This window comes from Equus caballus, chromosome 15 (assembly GCF_041296265.1).
Source record: "Equus caballus isolate H_3958 breed thoroughbred chromosome 15, TB-T2T, whole genome shotgun sequence".
Classification (NCBI taxonomy): domain Eukaryota; kingdom Metazoa; phylum Chordata; class Mammalia; order Perissodactyla; family Equidae; genus Equus; species Equus caballus.
Window position 1 is genome coordinate 59,027,611 of NC_091698.1, and position 14,011 is coordinate 59,041,621.

General features: G+C 34.5%; 1 long non-coding RNA gene across 1 annotated transcript in view; it reads right to left on the reverse strand.

Moving 5' to 3' along the window:
• LOC138917747 (uncharacterized) overlaps positions 1 to 12,723 on the reverse strand; it is a 31,530-nt gene extending 18,807 nt beyond the window's left edge. The window contains exons 1-3 of the long non-coding RNA XR_011426192.1: positions 7,948 to 12,723; positions 7,596 to 7,683; positions 6,560 to 6,801 (exon numbers count right to left, since the gene is read on the reverse strand). This is a non-coding gene — a long non-coding RNA (uncharacterized lncRNA). The remainder of the gene's footprint in view (positions 1 to 6,559; positions 6,802 to 7,595; positions 7,684 to 7,947) is intronic.
• Between the last annotated feature and the right edge of the window lie 1,288 nt (positions 12,724 to 14,011).

A 14,011-nucleotide genomic window follows, 5' to 3' on the forward strand; every position in this document is an offset into this window, starting at 1 on the left:
ACCTCCACGGCTTTAGAGACACTTCAATCTAATGGCCGCCTTGTTTAATTAACTTAATAATTCTCTTCAAACAATAAACTTATCTAAATTGAACACTTGATTTATAAAACAGCAGACTTTCTCTTCCTCTTTGGTACAATGCCTATAGCAATTCATTCCTTAGGGAAGCATGAGGACTTTTAGCAAATTAACAAGCCAAATATAGGTGCCACTCAGGACTTGAACAAAAAATTTGTCTTGTAGTTTTGGGGAATACCTTTCATGCAAAATTCCTCAGTAGCTGATACTCAGGACCTAGAAGCCTCTAGGTACTCAAGTGACTAAACTTCTCTTTATAAGTTAATCTTTCTGAGCTTTCCATGTGGATTTTAAGTTGCTGTTTCATTTCTGAGGCCCAGTGTTATTCTCACATTGCTATTTTTGGTGCTTTGTCACAGATCATTTCCTCTGCCCATAAAAGTCTCCCATCCTCTTGTGTCCCACCTCAGTCTTAGCATCTGAAAAGTATGCGTTCTGCCAGGGATCTCTTTTTCCACTACATCCCATAGCGATTTCTACACACGTTCTTAACCACAAAAATACTGCTTCCATATTTTGTTTTTACATATGATTTTCTGTTTGACTATTAGTTACTTGATGAAAGGAAGGGACTATATGTAAATACTTTTTATGTATTTTCAGACTAGCCAAACTCTTCCAAAAGTAGGAGCTCACAGCAAAGATATCTAGTAACTTACCAAGTATCCATTTTCTTTACCAGACTCCAAGTTTTATCTTGACCCATTGCTGCTAGAAATAAAGGCTACATTTTCAATCTACACAGAAGCAAGATGTGGTCAAGTAAACACAAGCCTTGGGAAGGAATTCTGGGATGATTCTTTCTAAGGATCTAACTTAACTGAGAGGAGCATCATTTTTACTCTTCTCTTCTTTCTTTTGCATTAGACTGGCATTTCAGATGTGATAACCAGAACTTCAGCAGCCATCTTGACCTTGAGAATGGAAGCCACATGATAAGATGGTGAAATAGGTTATTAGATGAAAGAGCCAGATCGAAGATATCGTAAATCTAATGGGGCAGACCAGAACGAGCTATATTCGTTTCTTTTAACATGAGAAATTAAATCCTTGAGTCTTTAAGCCATGATATTTTGGTATTCTGTTACTCTCAGTCAAGTGCAATCTATAACTGACACAAAGCGAAATTAAAGACGAAAAGAAACAAAAATGTTAAATGCAACTTTCATTTTTTATTTGTGCAAGATAAAAGAAAAAGGTATTATGATAGTAAGGGTATTTTTATTTTGTACATAATTCTCACAGGTTGTTTGATAAAAAACAATGAAAAATTTACAAAATGTCAGTGAAAGTATTTATATGGCAACACTGATACATGTGCTGTCATTTGACAGAGGCAACTGAACTTTTGGAAGTGATCTCTTTTGGCTTTTAGAACACTATCATCACCAGTGACACTGCTAATTGTATGATTTTTTCTCATTATTTCTCTTTGAATCTTCTTCCTCCACATGCCTTCAAATGCTGTAGCTCCTTAGAGTTTTATTCTTGACCTTTTCTCTTCTCATTCTGATACTGTTCTGAGTGGATCCCTCAACTGACAGAATATCAACTACTCAATTTATGGGTTTATGGGTCAAGACCTAGACCTGTATGTCTAACTCTAATGAGCATCCCTGAGGAATTTCAAAATATCATGGGTACAAAGACATAACTTATTTCTTCTTTCAGTCTCTGTCCCAGCCTCCTCAATCTGCTTCTCCTATAGTATCTCTCATTCTGATTGCAGTCATGGGTTGCTTAATGACGGAGATACATCTGCGTCATTAGGCGATTTTGTCATTATGCAAACATTCGTAGAGTGTACTTACACAATTCTAGATGGTATAGCCTACTACGCACCTAGGCTATATGGTATTAATCTTATGGGACCATCCTTGTATATGTGGTCTGGCCGAAACACTGTTATGTGGTACATGACTGTATTTGTACCACTGTCCTTATCTAGACTAGAATCTTAATCTCCAACTTTTTCTCTCCCATTCAGACTAATCAGTCTTTAATTGCTGCCTCAGAAATGGAAGCTGGATTCTTTACTTCCTCCCTATGTAATAGGCTTTTGAATTAGATTATTCATCACTGAAGTAGCCTCATTAACATCTTCTTGTCACCTATTTCTCCTTCTCATAGCTCATTCTCCACTCATACTTCATGGCACCACTGCCAATTATCTTTTCAAAAGATAAACCAAAATAAATTTGAAATATGGTCATGTTTATAGGCTGCTCATTGCCTACAAGCCCATGTTCAGATTCTTTATCATGTCATGAAAGGGCCAACACAATGCATCACCAGTGTTAGGTCTATGCCCCAGCCAAGCTGAACTTCTTCAAATACACTGTGTCCTTTCGTGCTTTTTGAACCATTCTCTTCCCTCTACCTAAAGATTCTTTTTTTTTTTCCTTTGTCTATTGTGCTTTTTTCCATAATTCCAAAGTTACATTAAAAGTTGCTTTCACCATGATGCCTTAATCAATCCTCCTAGAGAGTTGGTTATTTTCTTATCTGTGGTGCCATAAACTCTAGGATAGCACTTACAATGTTATAGTATATAGCTTTGAACTATGAGTTTATCAATTTGTCTTCTATACAGAACTTGATATTCTTGAGGACACAGGTATTTTTTAAAAGTATTATTCCTCATATTTCCCTGAGATTTAGAAGAAGATGCTCTACATATTAATTTAAAAGATCTCTTTCTTTTTTCTTGTTTCTACACAGGGGATAAAGTAGATACGTGTTCAGTCTTTAGATTTATAAGACAGTCACTCAGCAATGATACACAGGGATATAAACCGTCCTTTAAAATAGACTTTAGAACATTTTTACTGGTCAACTATAATGTGTAAAGGGAACATATTCATAGAGAGGTGCTGCAACTATTGAATGGACCTGTAGAAACTGCCTATAGCCTTTTTTAAAGGAAAACAATTCATGTTATCCCAGTTTAATGACTGCATGACTAAGCTCACAGCTCTTAAAACAAATACGTCAGAGAAAATTGTTCCTATGGGTCAACTTTCCATGATTAGTATGACATTCCGCTGTCCATGGAATTTAAAATGGGTCTTTTCGTCTTAGTTTCAAAGTTTGAAGAGGCTGATCTGTACGTTTTACTTTTGTCTGCACTGATTGTATTGCTCCTGAAAAAGACTGCATTTTTAGCTTTGAAGTCTAGAATCCTGATTTAGCCAAAAAAGAGGATAAGAGAAACAGCTTCAGTTGGGTTTTCATTTACAGAACAACCTGACCTGATTTTGAAGCTGAGTGAGTGGGAAGGAGATAATTTTCAAGCCCTGTTAATACTGTTTGGATGACTAGGACACCAGCCCCCTAAAAATGGAAAGCACAAAAAATTCGCAAAAGACTAATAGCAATCATCCGCAGTTATCTTTTCAATCATACCAAACAACTGAGAAAGATTCTAAGAAAAAAGCCAGACCACTGGTAAACCTGTATGCCCCCTCCTCAAAGCAGTCAGCTCTTAGAGAAAATAAAATGATTTCCTCAAGAACAACCCCTGCTATTTCTTCTCTAAGGAAAGTTTGCAACATCAAAATGAAATCAAAGTAAGAAATCAAAAGGGGCTGTAATACTCTACCAGATATGAAGTTATGCTTGTTTCTGAGCTTGATAATAATATGATGTTTTTCAAGGAGACAACTGTTTTACAAATAGATAGCTTTGGCCCCTAAAAGTAGCACTTATTACACCAGAATTTTCTATGTTTCCCTTTTTACGAAAGTTTCTATTATATACCAACACTCGTACTATACTAGTTGAGGGGCAAAATGATCATTTGTCTAAGAGCTATTCACAATATTCAATATCACAGATTTCTGTCCCGTAAATTAAAATATTGAAGATAAAAGAAAAAAGATAATATTTGAGAAATATAATACATTACTTGCATTATCCAGCCCCAATTACAATGCTCAGTTATGAAAATATATCAATAAAATTTTATTTTTAATCATATAATAGTGTGCATTATGAGTATCAAAATATCTTGCGCTGTATGTTTTAAGAATCATTATTTTGAAACACATCTATAGTTTTAGATTAGGAATTGTGCTTATATGTGTAAGCATATAAGTGTTAACCTTTAGCACATGCCAAAAATACCGAAATATACATAACTATAGTATTTTAATTTTAAATTTTATTTTTTATTAATATAAAATTATACTTACCACTTTAAGTACTTGTCCATTGAATTACCTTTTGTTTTACATGAACAGTGTGAGCCTTCCTTAATAAATAAAACTTTACAGATTGATGGACTGAATAGACAAATGAACAATGGCCAGACCTTCTGTAAAAATAGAACTCTGACTCACAACCTTCAGCAAGCAGCCCACGAAGCCAAACCACTATCTGCAGCAACCAGACTAGGAAGCCAAACAATGACCTCTGTAACAAGCAGCCCCAAATAGCAGGGCTTGATGAATAACTGACAGCTTCCCTAACTTTTGACCCCATATCCAAATTAGGACCAACTGGAAGAAGCCTAATATCCTCCCCTAAGCAATTACATAGGATGCTCCAATTTTAGTTATCCAGCCAACAGCTTCCACTCGGGGCATACCTGAAACCTCTTTTTTTCCTACATAAATCTTTCTCAGTCCTCTGTCTTCCTTTGAGTCTCTGCCAAATGCAAGTTATGGCGGCTGACTTCCTTTCCACAGCAAGGTCATTTAGGTCGTCTTCATTTATTTACAAAAGATCACTGAAACCTCTTATTTCCCACTCTCCTTCACCAATATTAAATAACTACCATAATAAACCCATTGCTTGTAATTTTCATAAGTGTTTTTCAAAGTTTTATACCATATGTGAATATTATTTAGTATTGCTTGGTAGGTTTTTAAAATCCATGTATTTATTATCATAAAATTATCCTTCTTAATTTTTTTCAATTCTTGTCATGTTTTGCAAACTCTCCATATTAATAAATGTAGCTGATTTTAACTACAGTATAATATTCAAACCTATGAATATATGAAATCCATTGTTCTATTAATGAGCGTTTAGATTTTTTACTTTTTTTGGTTATTATCAACAATACTTCAGTATATATCCTTGCACATTTCTTCTTGTCCACATTTCATATGTGAGAGAATTTCTCTAGTGTTCATACCTACTAGTGGAATTGCTGGGTTTTAGAATATGGGCTTCTTCACCCCGATATAATATTGTAAAATTACTCTTAAAGTAATTGTACTTTTTTACCCTAAAATCAGCTGTGTACGTTACTTATATCCTCAGACTTTTTAAATTTTGCTAATCTGATAGTTATTAAATTGTATGCCACTGTCATTTTAATTTGCATTTCCCTACTGAACTAAGCATCATTTCATATGCTTATTAGCAATCACACTTTCTCTGGAAGAAGTCATTTGATTATTTTCTATTGCACATTTATCTTTTTCTTATTGGTTTTTAAAAGAGAAATTTTCACTGGGCAAGTTAAACCACAGATATGAAAGTCTTTGTTCAAGACTATTCCAATAGAGGAGAGAAATTGATCTCAACTCTACTGAAATGAAATAGGGAAGAGTTTTGAAGCCCTGAAATGAGCAGTGGAAAAATACTGGAGGTCGTTATGGGTGAGGTTCTAAGAAAAAGGAGGTTAGGGGCCCCTAGTCAGGAAGAAAGCAGTCTAGAGTTTAGTAAAGCTGAGGGGTGGGGGGGGGTTAAGGCCATCTTGGTTATGATTTAGAAGATTTTTCAAATTCTATATAGAAATCCTTTTCTGATTTGTCTTTTAATCTTTTCCTCTGATGTCTTTTTATTTCAGGTTTTAATGACCAGATTTGTCAATATTTTCCTTGGTGGTCTGTGTTTGCTAGTCATTCAACAGTAGAGATGCTTTTAGACAGCTTCACCTTGGAAAGGATTTAAGGTTTCGTAGAGAGTGTAGTTCTGGAAGGTAAAGTAAAGACTGAGAGAACATACAGCATTCTTCTTCCTGGACTTTAAGTTAGTGCATACTTTTGTGTTTCCGGGTATCTTGCTGAGTCAGTGTAAACACACTGGATATTAGTTGCTCCTTTTTTTTTTTTACTTTTCTACCTGATAAGTCTAGTTACCTGGGAGGGAGTTCAGTATTATGAAAAAAGTAGAGCCCTCTCTTGGAGTGATTAGGTAAAATATGATAGGAATTGTGACATCATGCTCCCTTAATTGCTTGCCCTGCTTTGTTTTGCTATTAAAGACGTTGGGCTTGTCTTGTACATAAAAATGAGTTACAGGTCAGGGGTCAATATCAAAGATGCTGTGCCTGTGCACGCAGGAGCAGTTCTATGGTCTGGCACTTCTTTGGTCTCCTTTAAAGTGATAAGCATTGTGCCTGTGAAGACTGACACTAACTGACCCCAGGGAAACACAACTCCAAACCTTCCACGCCAACAACACTGGCAAGGGACTTACTGTTCTGAGGGACTTCGTATTGGTTCAAAGTCTACCAGCACCTACTCACTTTGAAATGGTATCCTCCGGGTGGCCTGGTGGGGCAGCGGTTAAGTGCACACTTTTCACTTTGGCAGCCTGGGGTTCGCCGGTTCGGATCCAGGGTGCAGACATGGCATTGTGTGGCAAGCCATGCTTTGGTAGGCGTCCCACATATAAAGTGGAGGAGTATGGGCATGGATGTTAGCTCAGGGCCAGTCTTCCTCAACAAAAAGAGGAGGATTGGCAGGAGTTAGCTCAGGGCTAATCTTCCTTAAAAAAAAAAGAAAAAAAGTGAAATGGTATCCTCATCTATCTATGATATTTACAATTTTCTGCGTTCCTGTGACCCACGACTACTTCTCTTTCATTCTGCCAAATGAAGGCAAGTTTTCTGTCATTATCTCAATACTTCTCTGTCTCTAGCACTTATTCCTCCAATCTTCAATGTTTATCTGGTCCAAAATATCCTTCAACTTTCTCTTTTTTCAGAAGTCTAAGTCACTCCTTGACAAATATTTTCTATAAACTGTTCTTTAATCTAATTGAATCTGCACTGTGTGTAGCCAAAATTTCCCCAAGTTTGTGCATTTGGATGTTCTCATCAGTAGCATGTAGCGCTGATACAAGATTTTGCCTATCTTTAAAATTTCATATATTTTCCAATCAGCATAGGAGGTGAACGGATTTAAATGGGTTTAAAGTATACACATTTTCCAAGAACCAAGACTAGCCTAATTTTTGCCCTTTGAGCTGACTGTGCTTATTTGTTTGATTGCTTTTTTTCTCCTATAGGTGTAAGCATCCAAATTTATATTCGTAATACTAATAAAATCACCCATAAATCAATGCCCCAAGACAAGCACAGTCCTGATTTTCCTTTTTTGCTCTCTAGTCACTAAATCTATGATGTATTTATTAAAATGTTAGAATATTTTCTAAAAACAAAACAAGCAATTGAACAAATATGTCTCAGTGCTTGTCCAAGCACCGATGCCTACAGCAAGCTGAAATCTAAAAACGGATTTCAAACCCTCTTCGACAAGTGAATGCCTGGCTGCCATTACCCTGTTCCGTTGCCATCCCCTTTGATCTTAGGGCTTTTCAATTGTCAGGAGGTGCTGACTGTCATCCGGTTTCAACTGGGCTTCAATTCTATAGGGTGAAGGTGGAGAAAGAACATGTCACTGCAAACAGATTAAAAGGGCTCAATGTGTATTGCTCAAAACAAGACTGTCCAAAACACAGGGTTTCCTGGGGACTTTAGAGGTCTTTGTGTCTGATTTTCCTCTAAGGCAATAGTTTTGACACATGAAAAACTCTCCATACTCCATTTTATCCAGTGAATATGAACTTCTTTATGATAGAACATAATTGTGATACTTCATCCAGTGAAAGATTTTAAAGGCTCATACTCACCCACACTTTAGTGCAGGTGGCTATTTGCTGGAGCCACTGCAGAAATTGCTTTGGTTAAACATCATTCATAGTTCCCTTTGCCAGAGAAGCAGAGAGAAGGAAAAAATTAGTATACAAGACAGTAAAGTTTTTCAAAGTTTCCATTATGGAAATACTGAAAATTAAATTAACAATCTTAGAAGTAAATGTTCAATTTCATTAAATATAAAAAACTATATATTTTTTTCTGTGATAGAAATGTATATTACATACTTCGCTAATATTGATTAAAATAGCATTTGGCTTTTTGCATCTTTTGCATATTTAGGTAGATATTTCTAATGAAACATACAAAGCATGCATAAAAAGCCAAAATGCTATTTTAGCCAGTATTATTAAGATGTGTGATTCACATAGAGCGTAATGTATTTAAGTGTACAGTTTGATGAGTTTTGACAAAAGTTGACACCCTGTAACTGCTACCACAATCAGGATGTAGAATATTTTCATCATCCCAGAGTCTTCCGTGCCCTTTTGCAGTCAGCATCCCCCAAGCCCCACTTCCTACCCTGCTCACCCTCCACTGGCCTCCTAGCTATCACTGATCAGCTTTGTATCACTGTAAATTAGTTTTTCCATTTCTAGTCTAACACACAAATGACATTTTACAGTAATGTCAGCCAGACTCCTTTGCATCTGGCTTCCATTAGCATAATATTTTAGCAAATAAAAACGTTGTGTATATATATATATATATATATATATATATATATATAAGTAGCTTGTTGCTTTTGATTGCTGAGCTGTATACCGTTGTATAGATATACCACAATTTGTTTATCCATTTGATAAGTCCATGGATATTGGGTCATTTCCACTTTGTGGCCATTATGAATAAGGGTGCTATGATTATTTAAATATGAGTTTCCATGAATATAGGTTTTTATTTCTCTTGAGTAAATACCTATATGTTGAATTACTGAGTCACATTGTAAGTGTAAATGCAATTCTATGTGAAACTTCCTGTTTTCTAAACTGCTTATACCATTTCATATTTTGAACAGCAGCCGATGAAAATTCCAGTTGCTTCATGACATTTTTGACAATGCTGGCTAATTTTAGTCTTTTTAATTTTAGCCATTATAGTGGGTATGTAGTGGTTTTTACTTGTAGTTTCCTAATCATAATGATGCTGAACATCTGTTCACGTGCTTATTAACTTACATATCTCTTTTTGGAAACACCTATTCAAATATTTTGATCAATTTAAATAGAGTAAAATGTACCTGGCCTGCTATAAGTTCAATGACTTTTGACAAAGGCATACGGTGGAGTAATCAATACCGGAGTCAGTAGGACAATTGTATGGCTGTAAAAAAACTACCATAATATCCCTTGGTTGTCTTTTTGAACATTTTTAATTGGATTGTTTGCCTTCTTGTTTTGCAGCTGTAGAAAATAAAATATGTATATTCTTGGATACCAGTTTTTAAGACTAAAATAAATATTATAAATGTTTGTCTTTTACTTTTCTTAATAGTGGCTTTTAAAGAGCAGAAATTTAAATTTTGATATTCGATTTAAAGTTTTTTTGGTTCTATGATTTGCCTACTATTTGAGAACCTTTGCCTAACCCAATTTTGCAAAAATAATATCTTATATTTTCTAATAGAAGTTTTACAGTTTTAACTTAGTGTTTGTAAATATGATTTAGAGGGTTTTTTTTGGACGAGGGGATTCTGACATGAGATAAAGATCAAAGTTGTTTTGTGTTTTTTTCGAATGGATGTCCAATCCAATCGCCTGGTTCTCCATCACAGAGGGAAAGCTTTCAGGGTTTCAGCATTACATGGAAGTTGGCAGTTTTTTCTTGGTAGATGTTTTCTCTTTTTCCTAGTTTTCTGAGAATTTTTATGATAAATGGGTTTATCATTTTTAAAAATGCTTTCTCTGCATCAATTGAAATTATCATGTAGCTTTTCTCCTTTGATCTGTTAATGTGGTAAATTAAATCGATTTAGTTTTCTAATGTCCACTGACCTTTTACTGCATAGATAAATTCCTCTTGGCTGGACTCAGTTTGCTAGAATTTTGCTGAGGATATTTGAATCTATATTCATGGGGAAGTTAGTTTATAATTTTCTTTTCTTGTGATGTCTCTGTCTGTTTCCGGTATCAGGATAATGCTGGCCTAATAAAATGTTAGAAAATGTTCTCTCCTCCTCTTTCTTCTGAAAGATTTTTTTGTAGAATTGGTGTTATATGTTTCTTGAATGTTTGATAGCATTTTCTAGTAAAGCCGTCTGAATTTGAGGTTAACTTGATGCCAAGGTTTTTAATTGTGAATTTGATATCTTTAATATACTTATAAGCCACTGAGATTTGCGTTTATTCTTGGATAAATTTATTACCAAAGTCTTTCAAAAAATGTTTCTATTTCATATAGGTTGTTAAATCTCAATGAATTAGACCATATTTATTTAATGAAATTTCTAATATGTTTTTGTTTAAGTAGATCATCTTGCTGTTAGTTTCCTTGTTTCGTAATGTTCTTTATTATTTGTATATTTTTTCCTTGTTTCTTTTGATTATTTTTTAATATTTCAATTTATTGTGAAATTCTTTTTAACATTTTCTAATTAATCTCTTGTTATCTTTATAATTTACAGTGACGTTCCCCCTTTAATCTTGATACGGTCATGTGGATCTTCTCTATTTTATTTTTCTTGGTCTAGACAGATGTTTATTAGTATTATCCATCTTTGATAGAAAACATGTTTTAGTTTCATTGGTTTTCTCTTTTGTCTGCTTTCTATTTTAATGATTTCCACTTTTAACTCTACTGTGTCATACCTTTTACTAACTAAAGTTTTATTTGTTCCTCCTTCTCTAGCTACATATGGCCCATGATTTCATATGGTCATTGATTTAGAACTTTATGGTTCCTAATACAAGTATCTTCAGTTATAAATCTCCCTCTAAGCACTGTTATAGTTTCATCTCACAAATTTTAGTATTTTATGTTTTCACATAATTGAGTTCAACATATTTTCTAATATTCCTAGTGATTTCTTCTTTGAGACATGGACTTTCTTACAAGCGCTTTTCCTATCTCCAAATATCTGGTGAATTTCTAGGTACCTTTTTGTTAGAAATTATAATTTAACTCTATTTTTGTCTAACTTTATTGAGATTTGTTTCATGAACTGGTATATGATATACTGGTGAATATCCTGGTGAATGTTACATGTTCAACTGAAAGGAATATATATTCTGCTATAGTTCAGTGTTGTGATCTAGAAATATCAATTAGGTCAACTTGGTTAATACTGCTGTTCAGCGCTTGCATTTTCCTACTAAATTTGTGTCTCATTACTTTTAAAATTATTGAGAGAAGAGTGGTGTAATCTCCAATAATAATTGCAGATTTATTTATTTCTTCTTCTGTTCTGTTGGTTTTACTCATATACTTTGAGCAATTTTGACCAACTATTATTGAGGGCATATACATTTAGAATTGTTATTTGTTTCTGCTTAATAGGTGTTTCAATGTTATAAAAGTCGCTTTATCCTTAGTAATATTCTTTTTTCTGAGATCGACTTGGAATAATATTTAGGAAATCATTCCAGCTTTCTCATGTTAGCATTGTATAAATTTAATGTGTACTTATAGTGGTTTAGTGATTTTTGAAATGCTTACAATAAATATCTCTGAATTATGACAGTATCCTCTAAACAATATTGTTCTAAAGAAGAATATTTTCGCAGCATTCTTTCACTACCCTCTTCCATCTTTTGTACTATTATCATCATACCTTCTACATCTACATGTTATAAAACACATCTTATATTGTTATTTTTGCTTTAAATAGTTATCTTTTAAGGAAATTGAAGAAAGAGAAAATTACCTCCTGTTTTTCATGTATTTACCATTTCCTAACTTCCTAACTCTTCATTCCTTGTATAGAACCAGTTTCCATCTGCTATCATTTGCTTTCTATTCAAAGAGCTTCTTTTAACATTTCTTGTAGTACAGGTCTGTGGGAGACAAATTTTATTTTGCCTTCAGAAGATTCTCAAAAGATTGATGGACCCTTTGGAGAAGGTTTCTTGAATTTGTGTTGGCACAGTTTTTATCACTTTGCAAGTATTCTTTAATTGACTCCTCGCTTGCTTTGTTCCCAACAAGAAGTGTGCCGTCATTATGTGTTTTTCCTTTTACGTAATGTGTCTTTTTTCCTCTGCCTGTTTCTTAAATGTTCTCTTTATCATGGACTTTTGTCCATTTGTTTTGTTCTTTTTATTTTGTTACTTTACTAGTATAACGTGTCCATATCATTATAATAACAGAATAAAAGTGTTCTCTCCATGTTTAAAAATATTCCCCAGTATTATAGCATGACCTTGAATTCCTCAAAGAAAATTGATCTCCTTTTACCCTGTCTCAGGAGAATTATTTGCTGTAATGGCCATTTCAACAAGAATGAGAGAGTTAAACCAAAAAGCTTCACAATTTTTTGAAATATATTTCTTTCACTACTTTGACTCTGATTAATGACAATCACCGGGTGGATAACCTGTGTTTTTCATTGATTCAACATTTAACGAGATTTCTTAAAATGCATGGAATTTTTACTTTTAGGTTGAAAAGAGAATGAAAGCTATTATTTCAATAAATATATTTCCAATGGCTCAGGGAATTTTAAATCTTCTGTTTGTACAACACCTAACATAAGCAATATGATTTGAAAGGGCTCACAAAACCACTCCACCTAAATGACGGGTTTTAATAGTAGTATCTTGTCACTATGTATTGACTCAATACTATGTTCTGAGTATATCAGTGACACCCGTATTTCTTATTCATGGTGCTCCCAGTAATTCATGACATACACAGTATGTATTTACCCTCAGTACTTGGGGTTAAATAGGTCGAAAACCGCCTCCTTCACAGGATAGCAGAGAGGAAAAGCCACCCTATCTATTAATGAATCATTCTTTCTTAAGCAACCCATTGGATTGGAAATAATTGGAGTCAACTGGCTAAAGGTTGCCTGTATCACCCTAGACTAAGAGGGAATTATACAGGATGGGAAAACAATCCTAACCCAGGGAGAAAAATGTGAGAAATGCTGTATGCATTACTTTCCTCTTACTGTTGTAACCTTTGGTGGCTTAAAACAACACAAATTTATTCTCTTAAAGATTTGGAGGTCAGAAGTCTGAAGTCAGTTCCACTGGGCTGACCTAAAGTCAAGGTGCCAGCAGGCCTGGTTCCTTCTGGAGGCTGTGAGAGGAGAATCTGTTTCTTTCCTTTTTCTAGCTTCAGAGACTCCTGCATTCCTGGACTCATGACCTCTTCCCACATCACATCAGTCTCTTGTTCAGTCATCACCTCTCCTACATCTCTTCTATAGTCAAATCTCCATCTTCATCCCTTTTATAAGGACATTTGTGCTTACATTTAGGGCTTAACCAGATAATCCATGATAATCTTCTTAAGATCCCTAGCTTAATCACATCTGCAAAGTTCCTATTACCAAGTAGGGTAAGACTCACAAGTTCCGGATACTTAGACCCTGAATATCTTTGGAGATCATTATTCAGCATACCATGGCATAGTTCTATCTTTGTCTAAATATGCTAGGATTTTTTTCCCGTCAAAAATATTTTTTGACATAATATGACGTGATTATTTAGTAGTTAAATAAGTATGATCCCCAAAACACTGTTTAAATTTGTGCTATCTATAATTAAAGAGTAGTTAAGTCATACTTTTCATAAAGCATGATCTTAATTTAGCAAAGTGAAATTGGCATTTTACTGACATGTCTCTTCTCACCTCTTGATTAACTGGTTGTCCCATTTTTCTGTGCCATTCCAAATTGAAACAATTTCTATTAAATTAAGAGGCTCCATTGTATTCCAGTATGATCTCATCCTAACTTAACTAATTACATCTGCAAGGACCCTGTTTGCAAATAAGATCACATTCTGAGGTAATGGGGGTTAAGACTTCAGTATATGAATTTTGGGGGCACACGATTCAACTTATAACAAATTGTGAGGTGGAAAACCATTGACT